The sequence below is a fragment of the Papio anubis genome, chromosome 11, assembly GCF_008728515.1.
Source record: "Papio anubis isolate 15944 chromosome 11, Panubis1.0, whole genome shotgun sequence".
In the NCBI taxonomy this organism is placed as follows: domain Eukaryota; kingdom Metazoa; phylum Chordata; class Mammalia; order Primates; family Cercopithecidae; genus Papio; species Papio anubis.
Genome location: NC_044986.1, coordinates 95288750 through 95311576, shown reverse-complemented (window position 1 = coordinate 95311576; position 22827 = coordinate 95288750). Strand labels below are relative to the sequence as shown.

Genomic DNA, 22827 nt, shown 5'->3' with positions numbered 1-22827 from the left:
AGCCTTATCAATCCTTTTTATAATGCAACAATGCTTACTTTAATGACATTTGTTAAAATTAAACATGGCTAAAAGAAGAAAATACTTATGTTTACCTTTAACCAGAAAAACCTGATGATTCAGAGACTAACTCATGGCCAGTTCCTATTCCATCCTGAATAAAAACATTACAATAGCTCCATTAAACAAAACGAAAATATAGAGTTACAAATCTGACAACTTAAACAGGTAGTTCTAACCTTTTCCATCAAAGCAGTCCTAATTCAGAGCTGAGGGATCTAATCAACCCCAGAAGACTAAAGGCATCACCATAAGTGTCCCAGGCAAACTTTAAATGTATATCTTATTTTTTTCCTTAAAAACTGTACACAAATATTACATTCTAAACTCTAATACATCTATTTCCTCTTGGCGTAAAACATTTAATATGTTTAATTAGGGTCAACAACAAAGTTGTTGGCTAGACACAATGGCTCATGCCTGTGTTTCTAACACTTTGGGAGACTGACAAGGGAGGACAGCTTGAGGCCAGGAGTTTTAGATTAGCCTGGGCAACATAGCAAGAACCTGTCTCTAGAAAAAAAAATTAAAAATTAGCCAGACACAGTAGTGCACATCTGTAGTTCTAGGTACTTACTTGCATGGCTGAGGTAGGAGGATCACTTGTGCCCAGGAGTTCAAGGCTGCAGTGAGCTATTATTGCACCACTGCACTCCAGCCTGGGTAACGAAATGAGATCCTGTTTTTAAAAAAAAAAAAAAAAAAAAGATTTTGTTGAGAAGGATAGACAGAACTTATGGTGTGTAATTAGAACTATGTTAATTTTTACTATAAAAATGTAGTAGATTAAATAATAGCAAGTGAGGAAAACTAACACTCAGGAAGATGCAGCATGCATGCCTCATGGTTCTGAGTGCCTTCTGCACACCACTTCGTATTGCACGTACCACTGTCAGGCAAGCCAGGTCCCTGAGGATTAAGAAGGCACAGGCTGAGCAGGGAGAGCATGGCCTGGGGTGATCCCAGGGATGAGCTGCTGCAAAAGAGCAACAGTTCAACCTGGGGCTTTCCCACACTGTGAGCTGGCAGGCTAAAGGTTCTCAGAAGGCATTTCAAAGTTGCTTTGGAGGTCAGAGGACAACTGCAAGTGGGCAGAGCACTGCACTCCTGACCCCCCTTTCACTCAGTTTCCCCTGGCTGACACACGGGGCTTCCATCAAAGTTTTCTGCAGACTGAAGTATGAAGTCAGACTGTGAATAAAAGGTCTGAAAACCTAGATCTAGAGGAAGTCTTGGCCAGGAAGACAACCATGTACATCAGATATGAAAGACAAGGTGAGGACAAAATGGGAGAATGAATAATGGAGCTGGAGAGGAAGAGAGTCAAAAACAGGAAAGGGTGTGGTATAAGCCAAGGGTCAGGCGTTCATCCACAGAAAAGAATGTCTATTGTGGAGTGGGTGTGTCTGCTTAAAGGAATAGCAACAAGATTCTCATCCAGAAGCACTCAACTGCTGAAATCTCAAATTCCCATATGTTACATGTGGACCACCATCTCTTGTCCTTCTACGCCTCTGGATTACTTAATTGCCCACGGCCAATCAACTCTCCAAAAAGCAGTCAGTGTGAGCCTTCAGAAAAGTACTTCTCTGACTCAAACCTTTCAATGGCTTTTCATGACCCTTGAACAGAATCCTAGGTGCTTACAGTGGCCCTAATGTATCATGGCCCTAATTTATTACCACTGTCCTCCTCCTCACTCATGCTCCCCAGTGCCACGGCTGTTCCTCATACAAGCCTCTGTCAGAGCTTTGCACATATATGTGCTATTTCCTCGTCCTGGAATGCTCTCAGACATCTGCATTGCTGTGTCCCTGATGACATTCATGTCTTTGCTCAGAGGTCACTTCTCAGAGCCTCTTCCCTGATCTCATTTTCTTTTCGACATTATCTTACCATCTGGAATTATACATACAAGTATATATATATGTTTATACACATAATATATGTTAATCATCTACCTCCCCATTGGAATTAAGCTCTACAAGGGCAGATTTTGTTTTGATCACTGTTTTGATCTAGGGGGCCATAGCACCTAGAACAGTGTCTAGAAGATAAATGCTCAATACACATTTATTGAAGGAATGACTGCATACACCAACTCTGTCCTTAAATATGTTACGCTCGGTCTTTCCCCATTTCACTCTCTATCTTTCCTAATCCATTAACCATCCTCCAAGCTTCACTTCTTATCCGTTGTAACCCAGAATCTGATCTCCCAGAAAAAGGGACACTCTTCCCCACAATGCCAGAAAGGAGGTAAGAATGTGTGTGTGGTTACTGGTCAGTGAGGGTGAAGGAAACAGAGGGAGTCTGACCTAATAACGCCTCACTCCCTGGCCTAAATTCTCAACTGTCTTACTGGCTTGTCCTTCCACATACACTCCCTAAACCAATCTAAGAGTCTACTTCTTTAATCCCATACCTGGTCTAGAGAGCACTCTTATAAAAATCCCCAACCACAGAAGCTGGGAATTCCACAAATACACGGCTTCCCACCTCAGCAGACCCTTCTCACTGCTGCCATCAACCCTCTCTTAGGCTCTCTCACATCCCACAGATTCAATCCCAAACGTCCACCACTTTCAAGCTTCCTACTCCCCATTCACTCAGAAAATGACATCACCTCCACACAAACAAAAGAGGGGTTATTAGGTCAGACTCCCTCAGTTTCCTCCACCCTCACTGACCAACAACCACACTCACATTCTTCCCTCCTTCCTGGCCCTGTGGAGGAAGGTGCCAGGAAGATGTAGGAAAGAAACTTCCTGCTCAAAGCCAATCTGCAACTTCAGGTATCCACCTCCTTAGGGCTCTGATGCCATCATTTATCCACTTCCCCCTCCACATTTTCTCTCTCTCCTTCTCTTCTTTTACCCCGTTGCACATAAATGCTTACATTTCTCCCATCATTTGGTTCATTAAAAAAAATAAACCAAACTAATATACATCCCCAGACTTTATGTCTCTCTTGCCACTTCCTATTTGCCTCTTTTCCTTCACAGCCAAGCCTTGAAAAAAGAGTTTAAACTGTTTTTACTGTCTCCCCTACCCCACATCATTTCCTACTTAACCCTCTGCAATCTGGACTGCAAACACAAAACTGCTCTTCCCAAAGCACAGATGACTTCTTAAATGAAAATTCACTCAAAGTGTATCAATTTAATAATGATATCCTTGATCTTAAAATGCCCGTCTCTTGGCTTCAGCAACATTATTCTTTCTTAGTGTCCTTTCCACTTTTTTGGCCCCTTCTTTGCAGTCCAGTTTGCTATACTGACTGTGTGATCTGGGGAAAAGAACAAAAAACAAAAAATCTCTAATCATGTCATGTCACAGTTAGGAACATGGGCTTTGTCTCTGTCTGAGCTACCACAACAACAGAAATTTAACTGGGTGGCTTAAACAACAGAAATGTATTCTCTCACAGCTCTGTAGGCTGAGAAGTCCAAGATCAGGGTGCCAGCATGGTCACTTTCTGATAAGGGCCACTCTGGGCTGGCAGACAGCCACCTTACACTGTGTCCTCATATGGCAGCAGAAGAGCAAGAGTAAGCTCTCCGGTGTCTCTTCTTTTAAGGGCACTGTTCCCATCATGAGGGCCCCACCCTCAGGCCCTCATCTAAACCTAATTATCTACCAAAGGCCCCATCTCTAATTACTATCAACATTGAGGATTAGGGCTTCCACATGAGTTTGGTGGCGATACAATTCAGTCCATAGCATGCTCTGTGGCAAATAAAGCCTAGCAAGAATCTACACTTTACCATTAATCAGCTGCGTGACGACAGCGAAGGTACCCAACCTCCCAGTGGCTCACTTGCCTTATCTACAAAACATGAGCAACAGCATTTACCTCATAAATCTGTTGTAAGGATCAAATAAGATAAACCCTTAAAACAGTGCCTGCATGCAGTAAACATGCAATAAATATTAGTCATTGTTCTTACTGTTATAATTATATATAAATGTGTGTGTGTGTGTGTGTGTGTGTGTATATATATATATATATTTTTTTTTAGGGACAGAGTCTGACTCTGTCACCCAGGCTAGGGTACAGTGGTGTGATCATAACTCCAACTCCTGAGCTGAAGCCATCCCCCTACTTCAGCCTCCTGAGTAGCAGAGACTACAGGCATATGCCACCATGCTCAGTTAATTAAAAGAAAATTTTTTTTGTAGATACAAAATCTTGCTATGTTACCCAGATTAGTCTTGAACACCTGGGTTCAAGCAATCCTCCCACCTCAGCTTTCCAAAGTGCTGAGATTACAGGCGTGAGCTACCATACCCAGTCTGTTACTGTTATTGATCTTGTCATTCTCATAGCTGTCTTTATTAAAATCATCATTGCTGATTGCCATTGTTATTACTATCAATATTGTTTCTGTCATTATTACCAGTGATAAAATAAAATTATTCCAGCTCGAGTCCTATGTAAGATAATTGAACAAATAAATAATTTTTACAAGAATACAGCATTATGGCCGGACGTGGTGGCTCACGCCTGTCATCTCAGCACTTTGGGAGGCTGAGGCAGGCGGATCACCTGAGGTCAGGAGTTCAAGATCAGCCTGGCCAACATGGTGAAACCACATCTCTACTAAAAATACAAAAATCAGCCAGGTGTAGTGGTGTGTGCCTGTAATCCCAGCTACTCGGGAGTCTTAGACAGGAGGATAGCTTGAACCTGTGAGGCTGAGGTTGCAGTGAGCTGAGATCATGCCACTGCACTCCAGCCTGGGCAGCAGAGTGAGACTGTCTCAAAAAAAAAAAAAAAAAAAAAAACAGCATTATTTATAGAAGGAAAACCTGAAAGCAATCTAAATGCCAATATACTATCAACTTCGGCTGCAATAATGACATACCATGACTGGGACTTCCTCACAGTTCTGGAGGCTGCAGTCTAAGATCATGGCGCTGGCACTGTCAGATTCTGATGAGAGCCCTCTTCCTTGCTAGCAGATGGCCATACTCTTACCGTGTCTTCACATAAGTGAAAAGAGAGCTCTGGTATCTCTTCCTCTCCTTATAGGGGCACCAGTTCTATCTGATCAGGGCTCCATTCTTACTACCTTACTTAACCTTAATCACCTCCTTAAAGGCCACTTCTCCAATACTGTCATGTGGAAGGTTAGGGCCTCAACATATGAATTTTGAGGGGACATAACTAGTCCACAGTGACCAATAATAACAAAATTTTAAGTACAGTAAAACTGAGTGTTATACAATAATAACCAGGCAATATAAGAACTCTAAAGCAAGAAAGAAAATAGATATCACATGAAAATATCAGGATATAAAATTTTAATATAAATATGTAAAGCATATACTTATGAAAATAAAAAGAAATATAGCATAATTATAACAGGGGTGATGTTAAAGTAAGAGCTTTCTTTCTAAACTGTTGGTATAATTAGACAATCTGAAAAATAAATTTTCATAGAAAGAATACATAAATGAAAAGCTTCAACTGAAAAAAATCAAGAATAATTTCCAATCTAACATTCTATATTTGTTTCCTGCTTACATCATTGCCATCTGTATTAACTAGGATAAAAGCTAAACTCCTGTAATAAGACCAATATAGTGGCTCAGATAAAAAAAGAATTTATTTCTCTCTCATGTTACAGTCAAGAGGCAGACAAGTGGTCAAGGGAAGGTAAGTAGCTTTGCTCCATAACGTCATCCAGAGACTAAGATTCCTCCTGTCTTCTCTTACCACTCCTTGGGGCACTGCCCTCAGATGCATGATTGAAGCTAACTCACCAATGCTTCATTTATGGGGATGGGAGGGAAAAGAATATGACTAACAAGCCGCTTTTTTAATACAAATATGCTTTTAAAAGTAGCATATGTCACTTCCACTCTCATCCTTCTGGTCAAAACTTAGAAATGTGGCTTCATCTGGCTACAAGGAGCGTAAGAAATACAATTTCTATGTAGGGGTTATGTGCCTAGCTAAACACGTATCAAAGGTAGGAGAGCATCCTTCTTCCCACTCTGGAATAGTCATTTCCTTTCTAAAGGGATAACTTGAAGTCTCATCCAGTTATTGGATTTAGCTTAAAGTTTAGGTCTCTGGGCAATACACAGCCCTCTTCAACCCATGCACATCCATGTAGCTCCTTCCTAGTGCAGTGGCCCACAAACTAACAAAAGAGTATGACCTCTGCTCTCCACCACCACCATTACACCCAAAATACAACTGTGGAATACAAATGAGATTAATGCAATTAAGTCTCCCATACTGAAAATAAAAGAATAGCAAACACCTATTTTTATCAAAGATGAAATACTTCTAGAAAGGAATTGCAAAGTATCTCTGCTCTAGCAAGAAGGCAAGTCCCTTGGTTCATTTCAGATTCTATTCTCTGAGGGGAAGACCCTTGTCCAGGTGTCTTGGCAGTCTTAGCTTTGCCTTTGGAAGATTTTTTCCTTTCCATTATCACTTCTGGTCATACATGAAGCAGACTTGGAAGAGTACATGCTCCAAGAGGACAGCAAAGATCTAATAGCCTAGTTACTGCTGGTGCAAATTTGGGACCAAGGGTTGCTTTAGGTGACAAACAATATCAAACCATCAGAGGCTTTTGCAAGCCAAACTTATGGGATCTTTGGCAACATAATCTCCTAAAAATTTCAAAAGGTCTGTTTGCCTCAGTCAGTTCCACAAGAAAGTAGTAACCACAACTAAGGATTTAATCTGGTCATAGATATTAAGCTTGTCAACTCGCTTGTTTTGTGACACAGCCATTCCTCCCTCTCTTCAATCCTCTCTTGATTGAAGGTTAGCTACCTTGAGATTATCTGATTCACATCAGGAGGCTTATACTACTCCAACCCACTGACATCAGGACAGGCCATGTGACTTGAGATATCCCTTCTGACCTGACTGATTTCAGGCTTAGCCATTTGACTTGCTTTGGCCGATAAAATATGAACAAAAGTAACACGTGCCACTTCTAAGACACTGGTTCTGCCATATCTCTTTTGCCTGTCACAAGAAAGGCAATGTCCCAAACAGGCTTATTCCTTTGGCTTAAACACTGGAGTAACAAAGTATGTGGAACACAGCCACAACTAACATGTCATGAGTAAGAAATAAACCTTTGTTGTTGTAGGGAACTGAGATTTTGTATTTATAACTGAAGCTTTTACATAGTTGAAATGACTGGTTGAGGTGGAAAAGCAAATCCTTAATTTGAACCTTGCCTGGACTGTCTGCCACTGTCAGGCCAAGAAAATCTAACAGGAGATTCCTGAGAATGACTATCTTACCTCTTGCTGTTTGGCATAGAGAAGCAATTTTTTCCAACACTGCAGTGCCCCATATTACTGGCCTCTCAGTCAATTCAGACCACAGGCCATTGGCAGAGAGAACCTCCTTTAGCTATATAACTAAAAACTATATACTCCCTTTCAACTCTAATTGCAAACTGGCTAATTGTTCTCTCATTTGACGCCCTCTTGTAGTTACTGGCAAGGACTAATCAACTCATATTAGCAGTCTGATTCTTTCTAACTACCTCCCTGGAGGTACAAACTGGGTAGACAAATTGACTCTCCTCCAAGTTATTAGAGATGACAGTCTCACTGAACATTTTGCCACCATGTAATAAGGGTCACCAGTTTTCTAGCCTATAACACGTTTTCTACTGTCTGTCGACCAACCACTTAACCAGTGCTATACATTTCAGCTTTTTAATTCTGGAACACCATTTCGGGTGCCAATTTTTGTACTATATAGGCTATGGGCTAAGCTGCTGTAATAAAGTGATGCCAAAAACCAGTGGCTAAAACAAGAAAGAAGTTTATTCTCTTCCTTGAAACAAGAGACAGATAGGCAGATGGTCAGGGAGAAGATGGAGAGTAGTCATTGGTTCTGCTCTCCAAGGTCATTCACGACCCAGGCAGAGGGATCTTTAGGTTCAAGGTAACTGTTGCCATTCTAGCTGCTGCAGCTTTCAGTTAGGGGGAAAGGGAGTGAGGTGGGCAGACGAAGTTCAGGACAAGCACCTTATATTTACAAAGATAACTCAGAATTTTCACATATCACTTGTGTTCTTATCTAACTGGCCCAAACCTAATCACAAAGCCATACTTATTGGCAGGAGGAGTTTAAAAACAGTCTCTATGTGCATAGCCATGTATCTGGCTAAACCAACAGGGTTCTGGTAGTAAAAGAAAGGAGGAATTAGATATTGGAGCAGAATTAGCAGTCTTTGCCACACTCTCATACAATCTATTCTCCATAGTCATCAGTTTCTTTAAAGGCATGGTTCAGACAATGGCACCCTCTGTTCCAAACGCTCCAGGGGCTTCCTATTTCACTTAGCATAAAAACCAAAGTCCTCACAATGACCAACAAGTCTTCACACAATGTGCCCCTTCATTGCCTCTCTAACCTCATCTCCTAATATTCTTCCCATAAAATAAATACCAAATGTATTAAAAACCAATGTATAAAACTGTAATGCTAATGAAAAAAAAGTTAAATAACATATTTGCAACCTTGGGATGACGAAAGATTTATTCAAGATCTCAAAAGCATAAACATAGACAAATTTTGATGGCATCAACTTTGATGAATTGGACACCACAGACAAAATTAGAAGATAGGCAAAAGACTGGAAGAATATGTTTGCAACATCTAACAAAGGCAAGGGATTAAAATCCAGTGTATGCCAAGAACTGCTGCAAAAACAACAACCAAAAGATAGAAAGTGCAAATGAAAATCTGACAAAAAGGCAGAGGCAGACAATTCACAGAAACTGAATTTAAGTTTGCCAGATAATATACAGGATGCCCCACTGAATCTGAATTTCAGATAAATAATTATTGTTTTTTGTAGAAGTATGTCCTGCATATCGCATGGCCCACACTTACACTAAAAAATTATTTGTTGCTTACCTGAAATTCAAACTTAACAAGGTACCTGTATTTTTATTTGCTAAATTTGGAACTGTAAGTGAAATCCATACAAGTGAATGAAGAGAATCTCACTCTCACTCACTAGTAATTAAAAAAATGCAAATTAAAATTTGAGCTACCATTTTACCCATTATACTAGCAAAAACTAGAAAATAAGTCTTTTATTGAAGAACATGTAACTCTTTTTTTTTCATTTTACTACAAAAGATAACCAAACCTAGGATTCTTTATCATATCACTAGGCAAATAAGAGCCCAACTCTTCACTGCATGTACACAGAGAAAAACACATTTCAAATCCATTTACTTCATACTGCAGATAACAAGAATAATCCCAGTAACCATATTTGGGAATCAATTTTTTTTCCTAAGAATTTTAAGTACATATTTAGTGTGAACCTAAAATAATCAAAAGGGTCAGACTGTAGTTTAGAGTTTATTCAAGCACAAACGTTGAGGACTGCAGCCAGGGACGAAACTTCCAAGTTGCCTAGCTGAGTGCTCCAGAAAACAAAAGAGAGTCTCAAGTTTTTAAAGAAACAAAGGACGAATCAGGAGAGGGGGCAATTACAAAAGCTGTTCATCAGAAATTCTCATTGGTTTACAAAAATAACATTGCTTGGTGATTGGGTATATGTTGTTGAACTACAGCATACATGGCATTTTATGGGTACTTGGCGTCAGTTAGTCTGGAGCCCCAATAGCAAGCAGCTTGAAGGGGTCATTATTTAGCTCTATGGGGAATGAGATGTACTGCTGTTACATTTTAAATGCCTTTCTGGGCCTGAAAATTTAAAGGAGCTTGCATTCCCAGATAAAAAGGTTTTTCTTATTTCTCCTTAGTATAAATTTGTAAAGTTTTTAACTGTTAAAGACAACAATGTTTCAATATCTTTTAGTAGTTAAACAGCTCTGTCAAAAACAATATTACTTATTGTTCATAATGTCAATGTCAATATATAAGTAATTTTATAATATATTAACTATAGTATTAATTTTCACACTAGGCTAAGATTAACCTCTTAAGGTTGACTATCATACAGTTCAGAAATTTGGTCTGTCAACAGAGACAAGAATCAGACTTTACATTTTTAAAGAGTTTTCCCATAAAAATATCTAAATCACAAACATAGTTTTAACAGTGGATTATTCCTACCTGGAAGGCAGGAATGAAGGTATGACACAAAACCTGTAGATTAAGGAAGGAAATAGAGGCTGCATATAAAAACAACAGCAACATTTTTTTTTTTTTTTTGAGACAGGGTCTCAGTCTGTCACCCAGGCTGGAGTGTAGTGGCGTGATCTCAGCTTACAATAGCACCCATTTTTTAACATGTTATGAGCTTATTACATATGTAAATACAGACAGCACTTAGGGCATTTAAAAATAAAACTTCAATACAAAAAAGAAATTACACCAAAAACTCATTCTGACTTCTATAACTTCTAAGATAATGAATGCCTTAAATTTATTTTAACATCTCCATAGGAAAATAATAATTTAAAATATTACTGTGAAAGATCAATTTAGAAAAAGTTTTGTCACAGAGTAAATAGTTATAGATAGTACAGCAGTTCTTTATTTCATTCTGAAAAAGAAAAATATTCTAAATAAATGTTAAACAACTGAAATATTGGGTTGGTGCAAACATTAATTGCAGGTTTTGCATTGCTGGAATTTGCCATTTGATATTGGAATACATTTTTAAAATAAATGTGGCTATGTTACATATCATTTTAATGGACATTTCTCACTTTATGTTTTTGTTCCTAATGATTTATTACTTGCTGTTTATGTTTATTTTAGACTATGGAAATGATGTTACACAAATAGCGAATTCCAGTGATTTTCTTATTCAGGATCAAAATGGTTCATAAAGCAGCAGAGACAACTTACAACAACAACGCATTTGGCCCAGGAACTACTAACAAAAGTACAATGCAGTGGTGGTTCAAGAAGTTTTGCAAAGGAGACTGAAAATGAGGAACATCATTGCCAGCCATCAGAAGTTGACAACGACCAATTGAGAGCAATCATTGAAGCTGATCGTCTTAGAGCTACGTGAAAAGTTGCCAAAGAACTCAATGTTGACCATTCTATGGTCGTTTGGCATTTGGAGCAAATTGGAAAGTTGAAAAAGCTGGATAAGTGGGTGTCTCAGGACCTGAGGGAAAATGTTTTTAAATCGTCATTTTGAAGTGCCATCTCATCTTATACTACACAACAATAACGAACCATTTCTCAATCGGATTGTGACGTGTGACAAAAAGTGGATTTTATACAACTGGCGACGACCAGCTCAGTGCCTGGACCTAGAAGAAGCTCCAAATCACTTCCCAAAACCAAACTTGCACCAAAAAAAGGTCAGAGTCACTGTTTGGTGGTCTGCTGCCAGCCTGATCCACTACAGCTTTCTTCTTTTTTTTTTTTTTTTTTTTTTTTGAGACGGAGTCTCGCTCTGTCACCCAGACTAGAGTGCAGCGGTGCGATCTCAACTCACTGCAACCTCTACCTCCCAGGTTCAAGCGATTCTCCTGCCTCAGTTCTCAATTAGCTGGAACTATGGGTGTATGCCACCATGCCTGGCTAATTTTGTATTTTTAGTAGAGATGGGGTTTCGCAATGTTGGCCAGGCTGGTCTCAAACTCCTGAACTCAGGTGAGCCACCCACCTCGGCCTCCCAAAGTGCTGGGGTTACAGATGTGGGCCATCATACCGGCCCACTACAGCTTTCGGAATCCTGGTGAAACCATTACATCTGAGAAGTACACTCAGCAAATCAATGAGATGCACTGAAAAGTGCAACACCTGCAGCCAGCATTGGTCAACAGAAAGGGCCCAATTCTTCTTCATGACAATGCCCAACCGCACGACACACAACTAACGCTTCGAAAGCTGAATGAATTGAGCTATGAAGTTTGCCTCATCTGCCATATTCACCTGACCTCTTGTCAACTACCACTTCTTCAAGCATCTCGACAACTATTTGAAAGGAAAATGCTTCCAAAACCAGCAGGTTTTTGGAAAGCAGAAAACGCTTTCCAAATCCCAAAGCATGAATTTTTAAGCTATGGGAGTGAACAAACTTATTTCTCATTGGCAAAAATACGTTGATTATAATGCTTCCTATTCTGATTAATAAAGATGTGTCTGGGCCTACTTATGATTTAAAATTCATGGTCCTAAACCGCAATTACTTTTGTACCAACCTAATACTTTATATAAATGGTACTATGATATAATAATTATAGTGACATGATTTGCAAATACTAAAATATTTTGCTTGCCTTGTTCTGTAAAATATATGCAATATAATCATTAATCCTTCATAATGTTGACAAGAATAATTTCCAAGTAACTTTCAAAAAGTAATCACTTCTAGATGTATCTCTAATAACAGCAAAAACAACACACTTCTAGATCTATAATTGGCATCTATCAAGACTAATTTTGGCAGGCACATAATACAACACACTCCCACAAGAGAAAAAAAAATAGACATAAAAGCAACACAGCTTTCACCATAATTTTTAAAGCATTAATATATTTCCACAAATAATATATTACCTTTTGAACTATATATAAAAATAATCCTTGAGGCAGCCTGGGTTCCAAATATACTACCCTGAAATTGATAGAAAACAAGTGATAGTTGTACATCCAATTTTCTTTTAAGTTTCAGAAGAAAAGGAAAATCAAAAGTATGTTATGTTAGTGCCATGGCTAACATTAACATGTTTGACATAAAAAGTACGTATTCTTCAACTTCAAGAAAGGAAAAGATTGTTCTTTGGCTCTAGTCGTGAGCTGGAAACAAGTAACCACAAAACCAGTTTTAACTCTACCCCAATCAATCCTTAAAGTCTACTCAACATTTCCACGTAAGTACTTTGTCAACAAAGTAAGCCAATCAGCAACTGCCCGCTTCAGTACCTTTGCTCCTCAAAGCCCGTCAGTCTCTAAACTCTAACTTTAAAGCTGGCTAATCCTTAAATTTTTGCACTTTTCAAAATCAGCCAATCTCAAACACTGTGCTTCCTCAAAACCCTATATAAAAACATCTCTGCGTGTTTAAAGGACCATGTTCTGCAAGCATGGTTCTCCCCTACTCAGCAAGTACGGTTTACCAAAACTCAGATAAGTTTCTAGTTAAGTCAAATTAGAATAGGCTTACAAACACTGAATTACCAATGATTCAAGTGGCAACATAAGTATCAAGAGATCTAAAATTAAGTTAGGCAAAGACTTTGTGAATTTATCCAGAAATTGTCAGATTTATTTATTGGAGAATATCTGAAGACACAGAACAGCTCAGTGGAAACAGCCAAACTACATTATGAGTTGGGTGACACTGAATAGGTTATTTAGTATCTCGAAACCAGTTTCCTTTTCTATGAAATGAGAGTAATAACTCTATTTCACAGTACTGTCAAGAAGATTAAATGGGATAACAATAACTGATAACTTTAAAAGATTGCTAGGTATACAGTTCTAGATTTGCTTTCATCACTAACTTGCTAACACATATGGAAAGTCATTTAACCTAAGTCTGTTTCTTCATTAGTCTAATAGTGAGGATAATACACACCCTACACATTTTATGGACTGTTCGTAACAATCAAAAATGAAAATTAATGTGAAAAGGATTTTGATAGATATAAACCATGAAACTCCGAGATAGCTAATTTAACATATACAACAATAAAGGGAATTCACACTAGGAAACCTGTTACAATCCAGGATTATATAAAGTCCAGATTAAGTTAATTTTAGTAAGAAATATATTCATAGCCAAAACAAATGTAAAAACACTAGACACACCGGCAACCAAAAAAATTCAAGGCTACTATTATTAGATTCAAGAATTATTTCCCATTCAGTAAAAGAACCAAATTAGCTCAGCTATCCAACAGACTAAAAGCAGTACAACACAATCCTTTATCCAAGTCAGGCATTTGCCACTTAAACCTACCACCTCCATTTCTAAAGTATTTAAAAAAAAAAAAAAAAAAAAAAAAGAAGAACGGAAGGAAGGAGGGAGGAAGGGAGGGAGGGAAGGGAGAAAAGATATTACAGGATTTCTCAACATCAGGAGTACTGACGTTTTGAACTGGATAATTTTCTGTTGTTGAGAAGTTGTCTTGTACATTGTAGGACATTCAGTGACATGCTATACTGGCCTCAATCCACTAGATGCTAGGAGTAATGCCCCTACACACAAATGTGACAACCAAAAATGTTTTCTAGACATTGCCAAATGTCCCCAGAGTGTGTTGGAAAGTAAAAAATCATTCTGAGTTCAGATTCATCACAGTATCATCTTCCACTATTTATTTCACACTGATTGGTGGCTTGCAATGCAAATTGAAATTAACAGCTTTGCAATTTAAGAACCGAATAAGCAAATACTCCCTGTAGAATGGTAACAACTTGAAGAATAATAGCTACGTAGTTATGGTTAAATTATTCCTTTCATCAACACACTGGTTTTGCTTAACATTCCCTAAGAATTTTCTTCTGTGTGTTTTGGGGTTAAAACTTGGTTAACCTGTCACTAAAGCCTAGTCTCCACCTAGACTTACTAATTATTAGCCATTAGTGTTATGTGTTAAAATCAAACGTAAAGATTTTAATTTATTTTCTTTTTTTTTTTTTTTGAGATGGAGTCTCGCTCTGTCGCCCAGGCTGGAGTGCAGTGGCTGGATCTCGGCTCACTGCAAGCTCCGCCTCCTGGGTTTACGCCATTCTCCTGCCTCAGCCTCCCAAGTAGCTGGGACTACAGGCACCCGCCACCTCGCCCAGCTAGTTTTTTTTCTTCTGTATTTTTTAGTAGAGACGGGGTTTCACCGCGTTAGCCAGGATAGTCTCGATCTCCTGACCTCGTGATTCGCAAGCAACCAAATGTGACATGAAGCAAAACTAAGTGCTACTTATATAAATTATTTAAATATATTCAAACATTTACAGTGTAAAGTACACAAACAAGCATCCAGCTACTACTGCAAATATATACGAGTTGAAGATAATAATGCCAAAAAAAAAAAAGTGACTGCAAGTAGAATTTTGACAAAAACAAAAAATGGGGAAAGGAGTCCCTATTTAATACATGGTGCTGGGAAAACTGGCTAGCCATATGTAGAAAGCTGAAACTGGATCCCTTCCTTACACCTTATACCAAAATTAATTCAAGATGGATTAAAGACTTAAATGTTAGACCTAAAACCATAAAAACCCTAGAAGAAAACCTAGACAATACCATTCAGGACACAGGCATGGGCAAGGACTTCATGACTACAACAACAAAAGCAATGGCAACAAAAGCCAAAATTGACAAATGGGATCTAATTAAACTAAAGAGCTTCTGCACAGCAAAAGAAACTACCATCAGAGTGAACAGGCAACCTACAGAATGGGAGAAAGTTTTTACAATCTACCCATCTGACAAAGGGCTAATATCCAGAATCTACAAAGAACTTAAACAAATTTACAAGAAAAAATCAAACAACCCCATCAAAAAGTGGGCAAAGGATATGAACAGACACTTCTCAAAAGAAGACATTCATAGAGCCAACAGACACACGAAAAAAAGCTCATCATCACTGGCCATCAGAGAAATGCAAATCAAAACCACAATGAGATACCATCTCGCACCAGTTAGAATGGCGATCATTAAAAAGTCAAGAAACAACAGGTGCTGGGGAGGATGTGGAGAAACAGGAACACTTTTACACTGTTGGTGGGACTGTAAACTAGTTCAACCATTGTGGAAAACAGTGTGGCGATTCCTCAAGGATCTAGAACCAGAAATACCATTTGACCCAGCCATCCCATTACTAGGTATATACTCAAAGGATTATAAATCATGCTGCTCTAAAGACACATGCACATGTATGTTTATTGCGGCACTATTCACAATAGCAAAGACTTGGAACCAACCCAAATGTCCATCAATGATAGAGTGGATTAAGAAAATGTGGCACATATACACCATGGAATACTATGCAGCCATAAAAAAGGATGAGTTCATGTCCTTTGTAGGGACATAGATGAAGCTAGAAAACATGATTCTGAGCAAACTATTGCAAGGACAGAAAACCAAACATCGCATGTTCTCACTCATAGGTGGGAACTGAACAATGAGAACACTTGGACACAGGGTGGGGAACATCACACACCGTGGCCCATGGTGGGGTAGGGGGAGGGCGAAGGGATAGCATTAGGAGATATACCTAATGTAAATGACGAGTTAATGGGTACATTTCACCAACATGGCACATGTATACATATGTAACAAACCTGCACGTTGTGCACATGTACTCTAGAACTTAAAGTATAATTTAAAAAATAAATAAATTTAATTCAAAAAATTATTTAAATGCTCAGTATGTACTATCACTGGGCTAGACACACTGTTTTCAACAACAATCAATCTTCATATATATAAAATTACTCATAAAATAGTTTAAAATTTGTTTGTGCAAATGTAAATGTTAAAAGGAATCTGACTTACTATCTAGGATGTTATATTTCACATGGTCAGTGTTAGGAACAGAGGCTCCTGTTTTCAGGTAGAACTTACCATCATTCGCCTCTGCTGGGAGCTACCTGACACAATTAAATAACCATCAACCTGCCCTCACTGAGCCTGAACTTAAAAGTCAGTATTGCCTGAGCATCAGTAGGCTACTGACTATGCAATTTTACTTTATACCATATATGGGTATCTGATGTTCCTGGGAAACTAACTGCAAATGTAGTATAAATAAAGACTAATCATTTCAACTCCATTAAATGTAGGGAAGCTACAAGAGCAGATTTAAAATGTTGTGAACTGCAAAATCAGACGGCATCCCTCTACATTTATGTTAGTAGAGGGCTCCTGTTTAGGAGTAATCATAGATTGGGTTATTTAGATACTTTCCCAATGAAAGCTTAAAACAAAATATAATTTTATATACTTTAAAAAATTCTGAAATTAACCATAAAATCTATAGCAGTGCAATTTTATACAATCCTTAAATGGTTTAAATTTGAAATACTCATGTTAGGAAGTAATAAAATTGTGACAACTGTTGAGGTTATGGTATGCCGTGAAAGATCTACAGGAACAAGACACATCTTTTTTTGTTTGTATTGTTCTAGTCTCCATGTTCTACAATGTTCCAGCTATACGAGATGTAATCTGCAATTCCACCTATGACATACATCACCAGATCCCCTTTCTATGACAAAAAAAAAAAAAAATACATGTCAATGTTAGAGATGGTCAGCAGAGAAATTCAAACTTATTCCAATATGTGGAACTTTGGCATGATACACTTAAACTGGTGGAAACCTGCCTGAATACCTCACCCAGCCCCTCCATCACCCTCTATTATGCAAGCTGCAACATTTCAAGCCAACTCCCTTATTTCTCTGGTGAGCCCTGTCAACACTGAGGTAATAGAACTGAAAAAACTCATCACTTCACAAGGATAGTCAAATATCAGAATTTATTTCATTTGGTAAAAATTCTATCATTGCCAAATAAAACTAATATAAATATGGTAAAATATGCATGATTTTGAGTAATTCTTTTGTTGAAAAGGACTCTTGGGGAGCCTCAACTTCATCCTGCAACAGCTTAGGCATTCTTCTGCCCCTTTGCCCTTTTCATGCCCCATCTCACAAGTCATGGAAGCTGAGGAGGGGAGGGTGCAGAAAACCAGAATGAACTAATCAGCATGTATTTATGGATTTAGTCTACTCTAATCTTATTCCCACAGGTTTTTCCTCATACTCTGCTCCTCTAGGTAAAGAACTGTTTTATTCATCTCCGAACTTCCAACACCTAACCAAATGCCCAGCATATAAAGTCATCCCTAACATCTACTGCACAGCAGGCACTGGATTAGGGACTAGAGATAGAGAAGTTAAAGAGATAGACCTTGCCCCTATGGAACCTACAGTGGCAGAATGGGCAGGGGAATACCAGATACTGGCTGCATGAACCCAGTCAGGTACATAATGAAAGACCAGTTAGCACAGTCCCACTGCCTATAATCTTTCTCCCACAGCCAACCAAAGCTTAGATGAAAAATAAAAGCAGGCTTTCTCTTCAGAAAAATTAATGGGTATCTGCAACCCTGACCTTCCCCTGAGTTCCAAATTCACAGGCATGCACACTCAACATGTCCACTCGGAGGTGGTTACAGGGATTCAATGCATGGACTCCAAAGCCACCCTGCTTAGGTTTGAATCCGAGCTACATCACTCACAATCTGGGTGACTTCAGACAAGTCACTTATAACCTCTTTTTGCCTCTATTTTCTCGTGTGTAAAATGGGGACAATAATGGTTGCTTGCACATATAATTCTTATGATGATTAAATGAATTAATATAGGTAAAAGTAGTTAAAACCCTGCCTGGGACTCGGTTTTCACTTACATAGTACTTACTATTTTCACTAGCACTGTTGTTATGACTACGTCTAACAGGCATTTAGAACTTGTGCAAAACTAAATTTGTAATTTTCCTCAGTAAACAGCACCACTATACTTCCAGTTGTTCCAGGCTAACCCTAAGAAATCACCACTTGTACTCCAGCCTGGGCGGCAGAGCAAGACTCCGTCTCAAAAAAAAATAAAAATAAAAATAAAAAAATAAATAAATAAATAAAAATAAATAAAAATAAATTAAAAAAAAGAAATCACCACTTCTCCCTTTTCCTCAAATTCCACATCAGCTCATCCCGTCCGCTCTACCTTCAAAACGCATTATCAGTTCTACCGCCGACCATCATCTCCACAACTACCTACCCCAGCCCAAACCACCATCATCTCACCCGCAAGGCACAGCAGCTTTCCCCCATTTTCACTCCACCCCACCCACTCTAATCTACAGTTAATTCTCCATATAATAAAACTTAAATCAGACACCAGTCCCTTGATGCAAACCTTCCAGTGGTTTTCCACCGCAGTTAGAATAACACCTTTACTTCACCACAGCCTACAAGGGACCCCACGGCCTGCCTGGCCCTTGACCATCATTGGCCACCACTTTCCCCCTTCCCTGCTGTACTCTAAACACTCTCGCTGTGTCTGGGCCACCTCAGAGCATTGTCCTGTGCTGTTCCTGCTGTGAGGCCGAAACTACAGTCACCTGGAGCCTGGACTCTGACGTCAGACAACCCACGTTCAAATAGTCTCTACAGCGTTTTAGCTGTGCAACCTTTGGCAAATTCTTAACCTTTCTGTGTGTCAGTTGCCTCATCTATGAAATGGAGATATTAGGTTATACCATGAGACTTGTAAAACTCTAATTTAGTGTTCACAATAGTGCCTTACATATGGTAAGCTCTACTTTTTTTAAGTGTTCATTGCTATTATTATTCCTCTCTGAAACCTTCTAACCTCAGGCTTTTTCCCTCACACTTCAATTGATTCAACTGTCCCTGCATTTGAATGGCTCTTCCTGACAGATCCTACCAAAAACAACTTTCCCTGTTCCCCCACTGTCCTCCTCTCTTCTTCCTCCCCTTCACTGCACTTAGGACTATCTGAAATTACATTATGCACGTATTGTTCGTTTATTTCCCACTGCAACATGAGCCCTGCTAGGCTGGAGGCTGTCTTCTTTACTGCTCTATTTCTAGAGATTTCTGACTCACATCTCATCCAGGCTAGGCGACCAATTCGAATCTCCTAATAACAATAGCACACTTAGAAAGCCTTTCATTTACACACTCGTGATCTCATTTGATCCTGGAAAAACCAGCAGCAGATATACCATCAGCTCTCATTTTAGATAAGAAAAACACAGTTCCAAGTTTGGGTGACTTGTCCTTGGACGCAAAGCTAGTTAACGAATAGAACAAAAATTAGAAGCCCCGCTTTCTGATTCAAAGGCTCCTCCCACCCGGATGAAAGGATATCACACTCCTGAAACGAATTTACAGAAATGTGAACTCTCGAGCTCCTGTATAAATACACCCTGAAGTGTGCACAGTATTCTTCCCTTCAAAGTTCCTGACAAATACTAGTCCCGGAGTTTGAGAGGCATTATAGTCTAGAAACAACTAATCGATAATGTACTACCCCTTGACCAAAATATTCAAGCAGTCAGATACGATGATTGGATATTCTCATTCTTTTAATTTTTTACAGCAATCCTTAAAACTCAGTGAGTCTATGTTGTGTATAATGTGCTAGTTCCAGCATACTGAAAGCTTCCTCTGCAAAACCCAGACAACGGGGGCATTGTAATTGTCAAGAGTACCATGCTAACGATACCTGTTATTTCTTGGGATCCTCATTCTATCAAGTTTAGTGACAACAGTTCATATCACCCAACAGGCTGCAGTGTGGTATAGGATCAGATGGATGGAAGATTGTTGGGGGTAGGCAAAATAGTGAAAAACTTCCCCGTCTACAAGATTCCTGGTCAAATGGCCAGCGGCTACCACATTCCTCAGAATAACCAAGTGTCTGTGTATAAGCTTTCTCCTAGCAAATTTATACACTTGTGTTATCTCACGTGTTCCTAGTGCTGTGGGAACGACCATTAGGGAGGCCAGAGGCTGCTGTACCTCCATTTTACACAAAAAGAAAACTAAGGCAGCAAGTGGTTATCTTATAAATGTGTCCACGACGACTTGGTCACTTGCGAGATCCCAACGGCCAGGACATAGGATTCCTAGTCTCTGAGAGGAATCCGCCATCCCCGACTTCACGTGTCAAACTCCAGGGCTAAGAGGGAGAAGAGGAATCTAAGTCCCTTTATCACAGAAGAAAAAAAGGTACTCTCCATTTGGACTTTCCGCCCCTTCTAAGGCCTCGCTCCCAGGCTCGGGGACGCTCCCCGCCCCAGGGGAAAAGGTGCTAGCCCTGCCCCACGGGGCGCGGCCTCGCCTCCCGCACCCCAGATCCCTCCCGCCCAGCAGGGCGCGCTGCCACTCTGAGCAGGCACCTGCCCCTTTGTCACAATCGGCGGCTACCCAAGGAACTGACGCCCCCACAGCCACCACCACCGCCGGGGATGCCAGCTGCCAGCGGGCCCCGCAAGCCCAAGGAGCTGCAGGAATCCTCGTAAACTTACAGTTTTCCTACAGCGTGCGCGTCACGGCGGGGTGACGTCACGGGCCCAGCGTTCGGGGAGGTCAGGCCAGCCGGCGCGGGCCACTGGGCCCCCAGGCTCCGCCCTCGCCCCGCCCACGGCGCTGCGGCGGGAGACACGCCCCCGAGCTCCACGCCCCCGACCTCCACGCACCGCCCCGTGGCGGACACCGCGCGCGGGCGCAGAAGGCTTCAGAACCCGCATGCCAGTGGGCTTCGCCGGCCGGGGCGCCTGCGGCGGCCTCTCCTCTACCAAAGCCTCACTCAAAGCCCGAAGCCGGGGTTAGCGTAGGAGGAGGGGCCGAAAAAAGGGGACGGAGACCTTCAGAAATACTGTAAACAAGCTGTCGCCCTGGGGGCTGGAGTAGGACGCCTGGGTTGTGAGGTAGTTTTTCCACAGACATTGCCCGCCTTCCTCACGTGTTCGTTAAAAGTTCTCCACGTGTGGAAATAGCCATTTGCTCTCCATCAGGTGCAGGCCGTTCCTCATCCCTGAGAAGACAGCTCTCCCAGGGGTCTTCGCTCCGCCCCGGCTCGACGCGGCTCCCGGTAGACTCCGCCCAGACCCCGCCCATCTCTTGACTCGGCCCCTCCCACGCCTGGTTAGGCCCTGCCCCCTGGGTCCCGCCCTTCCGGCTCCGGCTCGTGGCTCCCGCGGGCCCCCACCTGCCCCTCCTGCCCTGGCGCCGCCTCCAGCCCAGCCCGTTCCTTGCAGATTTCAGCTTCTGCCTGGCCTGCCGGATTTCCCGTTTCGGCTGGGTGAAGCTACTCACGGTTTGCTGTTCACCTCCATTAAGTTTAACAAACGGTGATCCGGATAAACATGTTCACTTCTTCGCCAGGACAAACTTTCCAGCCCCCCCACCCAGTCATCTCACGATACCTTCCCGTGTCCACGCCCCACTCTCTGCTCCCCACTTTTTTGTTTGTTTGAGACGAGTGTTTCTGTCTCCCAGGCTGGAGTGCAGTGGCGCGATCTCGACTCATTGCACCCTCCGCCTCCCGGGTTCAAGCGATTCTCCTGCCTCAGCCTCCTGTGTAGCTGGGATTACAGGCGCGCGCCACCACAGCCGGCTAATTTTTTTTTTTTTTTTTTTTTTTTTTTTGAGACGGGGTCTCGCTCTGTTGCCCAGGCTGGAGCGCAGTGGCGCGATCTTGGCTCAGTGCCAGCTCCGTCTCCCGGGTTCATTCCATTCACCTGCCCCAGCCTCCTGAGTAGCTGAGACTACAGGCGCCCGCCACCACACCCGGCTCATTTTTTGTTTTTTTTAGTAAAGACAGGGTTTCACCGTGTTAGCCAGGATGGTCTCCATTTCTTGACCTCGTGATCCGCCCGCCTCGGCCTCCCGAAGTGCTGGGATTACAGGTGTGAGCCACCGCGCCCGGCCTCTTTGCTCTTTTATGCCCTCAGAAACAGAGTTCTGGTTTAAAAAGGGGACTCAATAGACGGAAAAAATGAAGGCTCAAAGAACTGACAACAAAATAGTAACATTTGGCTTCTGAAATTCTTACACTCTCATAAGCAGAAAAAACAAATGTTATGGTAAAAAAGTGGCTCACACAAATCCGTCTTGGGGGAAAAAAAAAAAAAAAAAAAGAATGAGAAAAACAGGCTTCGGAATAAATAGACCCAAAGGAGGAAGTATTGAAAATGGCAAGATTCACTTTTGTAAACTTATTTGGAACCGTGGCAGATGGCCAGGGCAGGGATTTTGCAAGGCAGCTCCAGTTGTAAGTAA

General features: G+C 40.8%; 1 protein-coding gene across 7 annotated transcripts in view; it reads right to left on the bottom strand.

Moving 5' to 3' along the window:
* ZNF438 (zinc finger protein 438) overlaps positions 1-21378 on the bottom strand; it is a 177558-nt gene extending 156180 nt beyond the window's left edge. For 4 of the 7 annotated variants that reach the window (XM_031652418.1, XM_021943956.2, XM_003903515.5 and 1 more), the window contains exon 1: positions 21072-21378. The gene's annotated coding sequence lies outside the window, so the exon portion shown is untranslated. Of the gene's footprint in view, positions 1-95; positions 561-637; positions 667-21071 lie in introns of those variants that run through there. The other 3 variants (XM_017962646.3, XM_021943955.2, XM_021943954.2) reach the window with 2 other exon arrangements.
* Positions 21379-22827: the final 1449 nt, after the last annotated feature.